The 13,304-nt window shown below is 43.4% G+C and overlaps 1 protein-coding gene across 2 annotated transcripts in view; it reads left to right on the forward strand.

The window, feature by feature from the left end:
• The window catches only part of LOC121547345 (cGMP-dependent protein kinase 1), a 179,432-nt gene that overhangs the window by 98,217 nt on the left and 67,911 nt on the right, over positions 1–13,304 (forward strand). The gene's annotated exons all lie outside the window — the stretch shown is intronic.

Genomic DNA, 13,304 nt, shown 5'->3' on the forward strand with positions numbered 1-13,304 from the left:
TTCGGCATTCAGCGTCACCGGCCTTCTAGCCACTGCCGCATCACATCTCATCATTCCATTTGTTTTGTCTTGTCTATTACACACACCTGGTTCATATCCCCTCATTAGTACGTGTATACATGTTCCCTCTGCCCCCTTGTCCTTGTGGGTGATTGTTTAATGTGAGGAGAGAGTAGCTCGGTTGAGCTACGTGTATTTTGTATTGCCGGGGTATATTTTCCCTGTGTGCCTGTTTTGTTCCAGTGCGCCTGTTTTGCGCACTGGACTGTTTGACGCTATCCTGCTAACTCTGTATTCCGGAATAAACTCTGTATTCTGTGATTTACCCTCCTGCGCCTGACTCCTTCAAATCATCCATCACACCACTCCTGCGTTGTCTTGGCTGTGTGCTTATGGTCGTTGTCCTGTTGGAAGGTGAACCTTCGCCCCATTCTGAGGTCCTGAGCGCTCTGGGGCAGGTTTTCATCAAGGATCTCTCTGTACTTTGCTCCGTTCATCTTTCCCTCGACTAGTCTCCCAGTCCCTGCCGCTGAAAAACATCCCCACAGCATGATTTTGCCACCACTATGCTTCACCGCAGGGATGGTGCCAGGTTTCCTGTAGAATGACGCTTGAAATTCAGGCCAAAGAGTTCAATCTTGGTTTCATCAGACCAGAGAATCTTGTTTCTCATGGTCTGAGTCTCTTTAGGTGCCATTTGGCAAACTCCAAGCGGGCTGTCATTTGCCTTTTACTGAGGAGTGGCTTCCGTCCGGCCACTCTACCATAAAGGCCTGATTGGTGGTGCTGCAGAGATGGTTGTCCTTCTGGAAGATTCTCCCATCTCCATAGAGGAACTCTAGAGCTCTGTCAGAGTGACCATCGGGATCTTGGTCACCTCCCTGACCAAGGCCCTTCTCTCCCGATTGCTCAGTTTGGTCGGGCAGCCAGCTCTAGGAAGAGTCTTGGTGGTTCCAAACTTCTTCCATTTAAGAATGATGTAGGCCACTGTGTTCTTGGGGATCTGCAATGCTGCAGACATTTTTAGGTACCCTTCCCCAGATCTGTGCCTTGACACAATCCTGTCTCGGATCTCTACGGACAATTCCTTCGACCAAAAAAGTGATTTAAAAATATATTTAATATTTGAGATTCTTCAAATAGCCACCCTTTGCCTTGATGACAGGTTTGCACATTCTTGGCATTCTCTCAACCAGCTTCATGAGGTAGTCACCTGGAATGCATTTCAATTAACAGGTGTGCCTTGTTAAAAGTTAATTTGTGGAATTTCTTTCCTTCTTCATGCGTTTGAGCCAATCAGTTGTGTTGTGACAAGGTAGGGGAGTATACAGAAGTTAGAAGATTTGCTAAAAGACCATGTCCATATTATTGCAAGAACAGCTCAAATAAGCAAAGAGAAACGAAAGTCCATCATTACTTTAAGACATGAAGGTCAGTCAATCCGGAACATTTCAAGAACTTTGAACGTTTCCTCAAGTGCAGTCGCAAAAACCATCAAGCGCTATGCATTCCAACTGTGCTATTTTGTTAGTTTTTTTGCATTGTTTGTAACTTATTTTGTAACTTATTGTGTACATAATGTTGCTGCTACCGTCTCTTATGACCGAAAATAACTTCTGGAAATCAGAACAGTGATTACTCACCTCGAACTGGACAAAGATGTTTCTTTAACGAGTCCGACGCGAAGGATAAACTGCTTTCTCTGGAACGGGGCCAAATCCCTGTCATTTGCGTGAAGAAAAGATGGAGAAAAAGGGGGCGGAAGTCGGGCTGCCTTCTGAGAATTCGTAGGCGAGTGAGTAAACATCCACAACCATCCGTTCTATTGGCCAACGTGCAATCATTGGAAAACAAAATGGATGATTTACGATCAAGAATATCCTACCAACAGGACATTAAAAACTGAGTCGTGGCTGAACAACGACATGGATAATATAGAGCTGGCTGGGTTTTCCGTGCATCGGCAGGACAGAGAAACTACATCTGGTAAAACGAGGGACGGGGGTGTGTGTCTATTTGTTAATATCAGCTGGTGCTTGATGTCTAATATTAACGAAGTCTCAAGGTATTGCTCGCCTGAGGTAGAGTAACTTATGAGAAGCTGTAGATCAAACTATCTAACAAGAGAGTTCTCATCTATATTATTCGTAGCCGTCTATTTACCACCACAAACCGATACTGGCACGAAGACCGCACTCAACGAGCTGTAGAAGGCCATAAGCAAACAAGGAAATGCTCATCCAGAAGTGGCGCTCCTAGTGGCCAGGGACTTTAATGCAGGAAAACTTAAATCCGTTTTACCTGATTTCTACCAGCATGTCACATGTGCAACCAGAGGAAAAAAAACTCTAGACCACCTTTACTCCACAAACAGAGATGCATACAAAGCTCTCCCTCGCCCTCCATTTGGCAAATCTGACCATAATTCTATCCTCCTGATTCCTGCTTACAAGCAAAAACTAAAGCAGGAAGTACCAGTGACTCGCTCAATATGGAAGTGGTCAGATGACACGGATGCTACGCTACAGGACTGTTTTGCTAGCACAGACTGGAATACAGTGGGGAAAAAAAGTATTTAGTCAGCCACCAATTGTGCAAGTTCTCCCACTTAAAAAGATGAGAGAGGCCTGTAATTTTCATCATAGGTACACGTCAACTATGACAGACAAATTGAGAAAAGAATTCCAGAAAATCACATTGTAGGATTTGTAATGAATTTATTTGCAAATTATGGTGGACAATAAGTATTTGGTCACCTACAAACAAGCAAGATTTCTGGCTCTCACAGACCTGTAACTTCTTCTTTAAGAGGCTCCTCTGTCCTCCACTCGTTACCTGTATTAATGGCACCTGTTTGAACTTGTTATCTGTATAAAAGACACCTGTCCACAACCTCAAACAGTCACACTCCAAACTCCACTATGGCCAAGACCAAAGAGCTGTCAAAGGACACCAGAAACAAAATTGTAGACCTGCACCAGGCTGGGAAGACTGAATCTGCAATAGGTAAGCAGCTTGGTTTGAAGAAATCAACTGTGGGAGCAATTATTAGGAAATGGAAGACATACAAGACCACTGATAATCTCCCTCGATCTGGGGCTCCACGCAAGATCTCACCCCGTGGGGTCAAAATGATCACAAGAACGGTGAGCAAAAAATCCCAGAACCACACGGGGGACCTAGTGAATGACCTGCAGAGAGCTGGGACCAAAGTAACAAAGCCTACCATCAGTAACACACTACGCCGCCAGGGACTCAAATCCTGCAGTGCAAGACGTGTCCCCCCTGCTTAAGCCAGTACATGTCCAGGCCCGTCTGAAGTTTGCTGGAGTGCATTTGGATGATCCAGAAGAGGATTGGGAGAATGTCATATGGTCAGATGAAACCAAAATAGAACTTTTTGGTAAAAACTCAACTCGTCGTGTTTGGAGGACAAAGAATGCTGAGTTGCATCCAAAGAACACCATACCTACTGTGAAGCATGGGGGTGGAAACATCATGCTTTGGGGCTGTTTTTCTGCAAAGGGACCAGGACGACTGGTCCGTGTAAAGGAAAGAATGAATGGGGCCATGTATCGTGAGATTTTGAGTGAAAACCTCCTTCCATCAGCAAGGGCATTGAAGATTAAACATGGCTGGGTCTTACAGCATGACAATGATCCCAAACACACCGCCCGGGCAACGAAGGAGTGGCTTCGTAAGAAGCATTTCAAGGTCCTGGAGTGGCCTAGCCAGTCTCCAGATCTCAACCCCATAGAAAATCTTTGGAGGGAGTTGAAAGTCCGTGTTGCCCAGCGACAGCCCCAAAACATCACTGCTCTAAAGGAGATCTGCATGGAGGAATGGGCCAAAATACCAGCAACAGTGTGTGAAAACCTTGTGAAGACTTACAGAAAACGTTTGACCTGTGTCATTGCCAACAAAGGGTATATAACAAAGTATTTAGAAACTTTTGTTATTGACCAAATACTTATTTTCCACCATAATTTGCAAATAAATTCATTAAAAATCCTACAATGTGATTTTCTGGAAAAAAAATTCTCATTTTGTCTGTCATAGTTGACGTGTACCTATGATGAAAATTACAGGCCTCTCTCATCTTTTTAAGTGGGAGAACTTGCACAATTGGTGGCTGACTAAATACTTTTTTTCCCCACTGTATGTTCCGGGATTCATCCAATGGCATTGAGGAGTATACCACCTCATTAATCGGCTTCATCAATAAGTCCATCTACGACGTCGTCCCCACAGTGACCGTAGGTACATATCCCAACCAGAAGCAATGGATTACAGGCAACATCCGCATCGAGCTAAAGGCTAGAGCTGCCGCTTTCAAGGAGCCGGTCACTAATCCGGACGCTTATAAGAAATCCCGCTATGCCCTCAGACAAACCATCAAACAGGCAAAGCGTCAGTACAGGATTAAGATTGAATCCTACTACACCGGCTCTGACACTCGTTGGATGTGGCAGGACTTGAAAACTATTACGGACTACAAAGGGAACCACAGCCGCGAGCTGCCCAGTGACGCGAACCTACCAGACAAGCTAAATGCCTTTTACGCTTCGAGGCAAGCAATACTGAAGGATGCATGAGAGCACCAGCTGTTCCGGACGACTGTGTGATAACGCTCTCAGTAGTCGATGTGAGCAAGACCTTTAAACAGGTCAACATTCACGAAGCCAGACGGATTACCAGGATGTGTACTCAAAGCATGCACGGACCAACTGGCAAGTGTCTTCACTGACATTTTCAAACTCTCCCTGATCGAGTCTGTAATACCTACATGTTTCAAGCAGAACACCATAGTCCCTGTGCCCAAGGAAGTGAAGGTAACCTGCCTAAATGATTACCGCCCCGTAGCACTCACGTTGGTAGCCTGAAGTGCTTTGAAAGGCTGGTCATGGCTCACATCAACAGGATCATCCCGGATACCCTAGACCCACTCCAATTCACATACCTCCCCAACAGATCCACAGATGACGCAATCTCAGTCGCACTCCACACTGCCCTTTCCCACCTGGACAAAAGGAACACCTATGTGAGAATGCTGTTCATTGACTACAGCTCGGCGTTCAGCACCATAGTGCTCACAAAGCTCATCACTAAGCTAAGGAACCTGGGACTAAACTCCTCCCTCTGCAACTGGATCCTGGACTTCCTGACGGGCCGCCCCCAGGTGGTAAGGGTACAGAACAACACGTCTGCCACGCTGATCCTCAACACTTGGGCCCCTCAGGGGTGTGTGCTTAGTCCCCTCCTGTACTCCCTGTTCACCTATGACTGCGTAGCCAAACACAACTCCAACACCATCATTAAGTTTGCTGACAACACAACAGTGGTAGTTCTGATCACCAACAATGATGAGACAGCCTATAGGGAGGAGGTCAGAGACCTGACAGTGTGGTGCCAGAACCTCTCACTCTATGTGAGCAAGACAAAGAGCTGATCGTGGGCTAGAGGAAAAGGTGGGCCAAACAGGCCCCCATTAACATAGATAGGGCTGTAGTGGAGCGGGTTGAGAGTTTCAAGTTCCTTGGTGTCCACATCACCAACAAACTATCATGGTCCAAACACACCAAGACAGTCATGAAGAGGGCATGACAACACCTTTTCCCCCTCAAGAAACTGAAAAGATTTGGCATGAGTCCCCAGATCTTCAAAACGTTCTACAGCTGCAACATCGAGAGCATCCTGACTGGTTGCATCACCACCTGGTATGGCAACTGCTTGCGTTCTGACCGTAAGGCGCTACAGAGGGTAGTGCGTACGGCCCGTACATCACTGGGGCCAAGCTTCCTGCCATACAGGACCTCTATACCAGTCGGTGTCAGAGGAAGGCCCAAAGAATTGTCAAAGACTCCAGTCACCCAAGTCATAGAATGTTCTCTCTGCTACCGCACGGCAAGCAGAACCCTAGCGCCAAGTCTAGGACCAAAAGGCTCCTTAACAGCTTCTACCCCCAAGCCATAAGACTGCTGAACAATTAATCAAATGCTGAACAATTAATCAAATGGCTACCCGGACTATTTACATTGTGGTCCTCTGTAGCTCAGCTGGTAGAGCACGGCGCTTGTAACGCCAAGGTAGTGGGTTCGATCCCCGGGACCACCCATACAAAAAAAAAAAAAATGTATGCACGCATGACTGTAAGTTGCTTTGGATAAAAGCGTCTGCTAAATGGCATATTATTATTGACACCCCCCTGTCTGTGATTTATTTAGAATTCAAGGCACACTTAACCAGCATGGCTACCACAGCATTCTGCAGCGATATGCCATCCCATCTGGTTTGCGCTTAGTTGGACTATCATTTGTTTTTCAACAGGACAATGACCCAACACACCTCCAGACTGTGTAAGGGCTATTTTACCAAGAAGGAGAGTGATGGAGTGCTGCATCAGATGACCTGGCCTCCCCAATCTCCGACCTCAACCCAATTGAGATGGTTTGGGATGAGTTGGACCGCAGAGTGAAGGAAAAGCAGCCAACAAGTGGTCAGCATATATGGGAACTCCTTCAAGACTGTTGGAAAAGCATTCCAGGTGAAGCTGGTTGAGAGAATGCCAAGAGTGTGCAAAGCTGTCATCAAGGCAAAGGGTGGCTACTTTGAAGAATCTAAGATCTAAAATATATTTTGATTTGTTGAACAATATTTTGGTTACTATATGATTCCATATGTGTTATTTCATAGTTTTGATGTCTTCAATATTATTCTACAATCTAGAAAATAGTACAAATAAAGAAAAACCCTTGAATGAGTAGGTGTGTCCAAACTTTTGACAGGTAGATAAGGTATTTCTGTTTTTTATTTTTTATAAATTTGCAAACATTTCTAAAAACTTGTTTTCATTTTGTCATTATGGGGTATTGTGTGTAGATTGCTGAGGATTTGATGTTGTTTTTATCCATTTAAAATAAGGCTGTAACGTAACAAAATGTGGAAAAAGTCAAGGGGTCTGAATACTTTCCGAAGGCACTGTATGTGACAGGGTTTAAAATGTGCTCTAAATTATAGAATATTCACAGAATGCTAGTTGGATTATTAATAAAGTCAGTCTCATCACCTCTTGAGTAACAATCTGAACTTTAATCCATTGCTTCACACCACAGTATATTAAACTCTACAGACTACTGGCATTGAGCATGGCCTCCTTTCTAGCCAAGGCTAGCTACTGATGTTGCTGCCAAGAGAGTTGCCAGTGGTATGTGGTTGGCCTACGCAGATTCCATGTCTTTTAAGGAATTAAGAGAACGGCACTCAGTTAAGAGGCCATGTTTGACTTTGCTTATAGAATAAGGTTATACAGGCCTGAGGGAAGGTAAGGAATTTGTGAAAAAGCCAGTCATGTTAAGTCATGGGATTTTGTTGCTTAGTACTGAGCCGTGTGCATGTTTCTTTCATATACGCACCTTACCTTTACCTACACGTCATTTACCTTTTCAAGAGATGTCAACGCTGACCAATGATAATTTGATGAAAAGCTCCATCTTATCCTCACACCTGTCATAAGACATTTTCCCAAAGCTTTTCAATGTCTTTTTCCAAAGGAAGTAAATGTGTGATGTTCAGTACAGGAGAAAGGGCCTTGGTTGTCCTTAAAAACGAATGTGTACACTATCCTTTCTGTTTAACTCCTGAGTGGCACAGTGGTCTAAGGCACTGCATTGCAGTGCTAACTGTGCCACTAGAGATCCTGGTTCGAATCCAGGCTCTGTCGCAGCCGGCCGCGACCGGGAGACTCATGGGCGGCGCACAATTGGTCCAGGGTAGGGGAGGGAATGGCCGGCAGGGATGTAGCTCAGTTGATAGAGCATGGCGTTTGCAACGCCAGGGTTGTGGGTTCGATTCCCACGGGGGGCCAGTATAAAAAATAAATAAAAAATGTATTCACTAACTGTAAGTCGCTCTGGATAAGAGCGTCTGCTAAATGACTAAAATGTAAATGTAAAATGTACACCTCTTAATTTAACACATTTTGAAAGTCCTTTACAAACTCCTTTTATACAGGAATTCCATATATGTTCCCCAGTCTATACTGCACGTTTCCACTTCTTTGTTTTTCTGTTTCACCACAGGACATACAGTATCACTTACTTCCACATGCTCGTAGGAGATCATGTTTGTTTAATGTTTTTGTTTTTGAAGAAAAGTCGTTTTGTGAAAAATAAGTATTCTGCTAAGTCTGTGTCACCTATTTGCCTGTGTTCAGAGACATGGAGCACATCACCCACAGAAGCACAATCTGTCTGTGGGGAAGAGTAATTCCCTCTGAACTGAATGTAGACCCCAGTTTTCTCTCTCTCTCTCCCTTTGTTCTGCACTGTCTGCACTCAAGTGATAGCTTTCATTTGTGCTAAGGATGTTGGTCTGATATTCTCTTTTTAATTGAAAAATAGCATCCATTAGAAAGTGAATGGAATGAAACAGCCAATTTGAGATTTCTATAATATTCCCCGGCTCTGTGAAAATTATTGTTTGAGGACAAATTGATCTGATATGATTGTAGGACTAAATTGACATCTGCTCTTGCTGATGTGTATTTTGAGGCTTATTGTGAAGCCCAGTACATTTCGCCACAGTGAGGTTTACGCTCAGTGCACGGTGATGATTGGTTGAGCTCCCTTTACAAAGAAATCAGACTTTTGTATATTAAGGTAAACTTTTCCTATTGAGTTAAAGGAAAACTCCTCCCAAAAACTATCTTTGGTATTTGTTTCATTTGTCCATTGTTGATATAGTTCCAAAATGTTTTGCATGTCAGCAATCAAGTTTTCAAGATATATACCTTTAAAAATACAGAAATACAGCTGTTAAATCCACTTCAATCAGTGTAGATGAAGGGGAGGAGACAGGTTAAAGAACGATTTTTAAGCCTTGATACAATTGAGACATGTGTATGAGTGCCATTCAGAGGGTGAATGGGCAAGACAAAAGATTTAAGTGCCTTTGAACGGGGTATGGTAGTATGTGCCAGGCGCACCGGTTTGAGTGTGATAAGAACTGCAACGCTGCTGGGTTTTTCAAGCTCAACAGTTTCCCGTATGTTTCAAGAATGGTCCACCACCCAAAGGACATCCAGCCAACTTGGACAACTGTGGGAAGCATTGGAGTCAACATGGGCCAGCATCCCTGTGGAACGCTTTTGACACCTTGTAGAGTCCATGCCACAACGAATTGAGGCTGTTCTGAAGTCAAAAGGGGGTGCAACTCAATATTAGGAAGATGTTCAAAATATTTTGGGACTAGATCAACAATGGACTAATGAAACAAATACCAAGAAATTTGGGTGGGATTTCCCTTTAAGGTAAGCCCATCACAAGCTTCTCCAAGAATTTCAATCTGTGTCTTATGGATATTCTAAGTAGCACCATTAACTAAATATGACCATTAACTTTGAGAGCACTGCCAGTTGTGACAGTAAGAGACCGTATCTAACGAGACAGACGGACCAGGTTGTCATGCCCATGGTCCCTCAGTTTTTTACATATTTTTTTTTTAGTCATTTTAGCAGACACTCTTATCCAGAGCGACCTACAGTTAGTGAGTGCATACATTTATTTATTTATTAGTATATATTTTTTTTTCATACTGGCCCCCCGTGGGAATCGAACCCACAACCCTGGCGTCGCAAACCCCATGCTCTACCAACTGAGCTACATCCTTGCCGGCCATTCCCTCCCCTACCCTGGGCCAATTGTGCGCCGCCCCATGGGTCTCCCGGTCACAGCCAGCTACGACAGAGCCTGGATTCGAACCAGGATCTCTAGTGGCACAGCTAGCACTGCGATGCAGTGCCTTAGACCACTGCGCCACTCAGAGACAGTAAACAAACTGCTCCAGATGTCAGCGTGGAGTTGTCGCTGTGACTCTCACCTTGACTTTCCTCTCTGATTGGCAGATGCATATCCCAGTCCCTTCATGTATGTATAATCCCAAAACTGTGAGAATGTTATCTGTAGCGCTCATACCATAGGTAGCAGGCGTGTTCTCGACTTTGTGTATCATATACGTCACATCTCTTTCCTGCTCATAGCCTTTAATTGTTTAAGTCCCATTTCATTAAGACTGCTTGATTGGTAAACCTGAAGTTTGAGCTACTTGTTTTCATAAACATTGGCCAGCTAATAGAAACTGCTAATAGAAAAGTCCAGGTAGATGCTCACAGTTTAATTGACGTCCTATTTAATAAGGATGACAAATTTGCTATTAGGCTGCCAGGGGTCCTGCAGTAATTTGTTGTATTCAGCCAAGAATAACATTACCAGAGGAACGATCAATAGAGGGATGTGCCCTGATTTAACTTGACTGATCACTCTCTGTCTTTCTCTTCTTCTCTCTGTCACTAGGGTTGCTGTGGTTTGTACTCTGTGGTTTACTTGTACTTTTACTTTTAGACGTGTGGTCTGAAATTAGGTGAAATTAGGTGCTTTAGTGTTAAGTCAGTTGAATACTTTAGTGTTATAGCACTGTCTACTATCTTCATGTATGGTGTACATTTTGTAGCATATGAGTATGGAGATGATGCATAATGAGGTATACTGGAAACATGATTTAAGATTATGTACGTTTTTAAGTGTGCTGGCCACTACCAGATTTCTATGGGAATGTGGTGCTTATCTGGGTAAACATTGTAGTTCCCTAGCCTTCCAAAAAAGGTAAAATGTCAGCAGTCGGCAACATCAAAAGTTGACTGTTTGGGTGTTGCTGTAATTTTTTCCTTTTTTGTGAGGGTTAAAATCTGCAAGATTACCTCAGTCTTTATCATCACCACTGTGGAATATTCATGGATTGGATCGGAACAGATGATAATAGATGTATGCACATTTAGTCCGTGCTCGCTCTTAGCCAACAGCATTATTGTGGTAGAGAGCTTGTTTGTCATAGTAGAAAAGTGTCATTGTAACTCTTATGAGACAGTTGTAATTACTTCCAGAGTGAAAAACTTCCACTGTCTGAAAACACGGACGCACCCACCCTGCTCACGCATAATCAGTATATTTTCCCGTCATCTGGGAGATTGTTGTAGAGACGTATAGGGATTTGAAGGTAAAACATGGAAACATTCACAAGGCTTCTGTTATTACCAACACATGTCAATGTCAATCATCATTCTCTCCTTGAGGAATTGGCTGAAATATTAATTAATTAATTACAGCTGGTTAGATTGTTAGATTGTGTTATGTTTGATGAGCATACACAGACTATTGTATTTTTTTCAGTCATTCAACTATTCCCAAGAATAACACTTTATTGCAGCTAAAAGGTTAGTCTATGGAATGTTTCTAGTCCCACTATTTATTGTGGACCAGCCAGAGGGACATGCAGTGGTTCAATAGCCTACCCTCCTCTGGGGCTGTTTGGAAGGCCATATCTCCTGCCTTGCAGCCCTATCATCACATTCACACATCCATTCCCCTTATTACTGTTTGTGAGAAGAGCTTTCCCCTTCTCAGAAGCAGTCTTCCCAGGAGAGGACTCTGCATGGAAAATTGTGAGAGTTTCCAAACATTCCTCTATGGAGAATCTGCTGTTCTGAGAGTTCTTCTGAGAGTTCTGAGAGCAGCCCATCACATCCAGATGAGAATCATAAACGCTGCTCTGCTCCCTCCTCCTCTCCCTCATTCCTCTCTGACACCACGGGACAAAAACAAGGTTCACGTGCCAAGTCAGGGGTTTAGAGGACGATGCTTGGGCCACATGTGTAGTGGATCTCCCCTAGCTCCCTTTACCGGGCCTGACAGTGGTGGCAGGAGAATGAATGGTCCTCGTGGCAGAATCAATAAGAGTGGTTAAGGGCTGATGTCTCTTATCAGCCAGTCTACTAAGAATATCCCTGAGCTGTAATTGGTTTGGCTGGTGCTACTACTGGAAGAGTGCTATTATATTTTGACAATCATTTTGTTTAGATTTTGTCTCATTTCCGTATCCACGTTTGCTTAAGTTTGTTTTGTTTGTAAGGGGCCTGGGTATTTGTATCTTTTTCTAAGTAGTGCGGATAACAAACTGCCAACTAAACTGCCAACTACTACAAACAAACCGGGTGAAGTCAATTACATGCTGATTGCTGATGAAGTTCTTTGTTAGTTCAATGATAACCTCTCAGAATGAAGGCACGTTATCCAATAGCTGGGCAGAGAGAAAGGAGAGAAGAGCGTTTGAATAGGACCCAAAGTCAAAGCACATAGTGATTATCATCCATTAGCAATTTCTTCCCCCATAATTATTATAATAATCTACCTCTACATGAACCAAACCTTTTGTTACGCCTGGTTCCGTTCTTTTTTTCTTCTTTTTTTAATCCTCTCCTGCTTAGCAGGATTTACTATTCTTTAATTCTTTACAAATTGCTTGGAGGCTGACTCAAGGATGAAAAGCAGCATTTTAGTATATTTAATTGTGACCTCATCACGTCTGTTGCAGAGGAGCTGGATGAAGCAGAGTGGGGAATGAAAGGTGAAGAGATGGATCAGTCCCTGACAGAAACCTTGTAGAGATGAAGAGATGCAACCTGTTGTCTTTGTCTTTGAATATTTATAATTCTGTCTCCCATTCATGAGAGAGAGAGAGAGAGAGAGAGAGAGAGAGAGAGAGAGAGAGAGAGAGAGAGAGAGAGAGAGAGAGAGAGAGAGAGAGAGAGAGAGAGAGAGAGAGAGAGAGAGAGAGAGAGAGAGAGAGATGTTGACAGAGAACAATGCCAGGGTTTCCTCTGTCAAGTTTAATCAAGTGCCTTTGTTGACAGATAGAACACTTTCTGTTCTGATCCTGACAAATGAGTTGCCGTAAGTCTTTGAATTTGCCAACTGCCCTGCAGATGAAACACCAGTCTTAACACAAGGTCAGGTTTTCACTTTGCACTGAATAGGCTGATTGTGTGTCTGTGTATGGTTTATTTAAAAAACCTTGTGGTATTTTAAATGTTAGCTGGGTCGTTGTGCTATTTGGTGCATGCTAATTGGACATTTTAATTGGCTCTGTCAGGGTCAGGTTGTGCACCTCAGAACTCCCCAGCTCTTTTAATGGCTGAAAACCTAATTGAAATTGTAGATGAGAACGAACCAGGGGGTAAATCGTTTTATGCCAAATTGATGGCATTTGTTGGTCTCTGTCAGGGGTTGCTCTTTTCTGTGGAGGTCTTTATGCAGCTCTGGTCTATTTATAAACCTGCCATTTGATAATCATCAGGGGCAAAGCTGCTTACGCCATCATTTCTCTATTTGATTCAATAATATTATAAGCAACGTATTTCATTGCCTTGATGAATAATGTGAAACATAAAAAATTGAACTGGTTTGTTTGTTTAT

Source organism: Coregonus clupeaformis, chromosome 31 (genome assembly GCF_020615455.1).
Source record: "Coregonus clupeaformis isolate EN_2021a chromosome 31, ASM2061545v1, whole genome shotgun sequence".
NCBI lineage: Eukaryota > Metazoa > Chordata > Actinopteri > Salmoniformes > Salmonidae > Coregonus > Coregonus clupeaformis.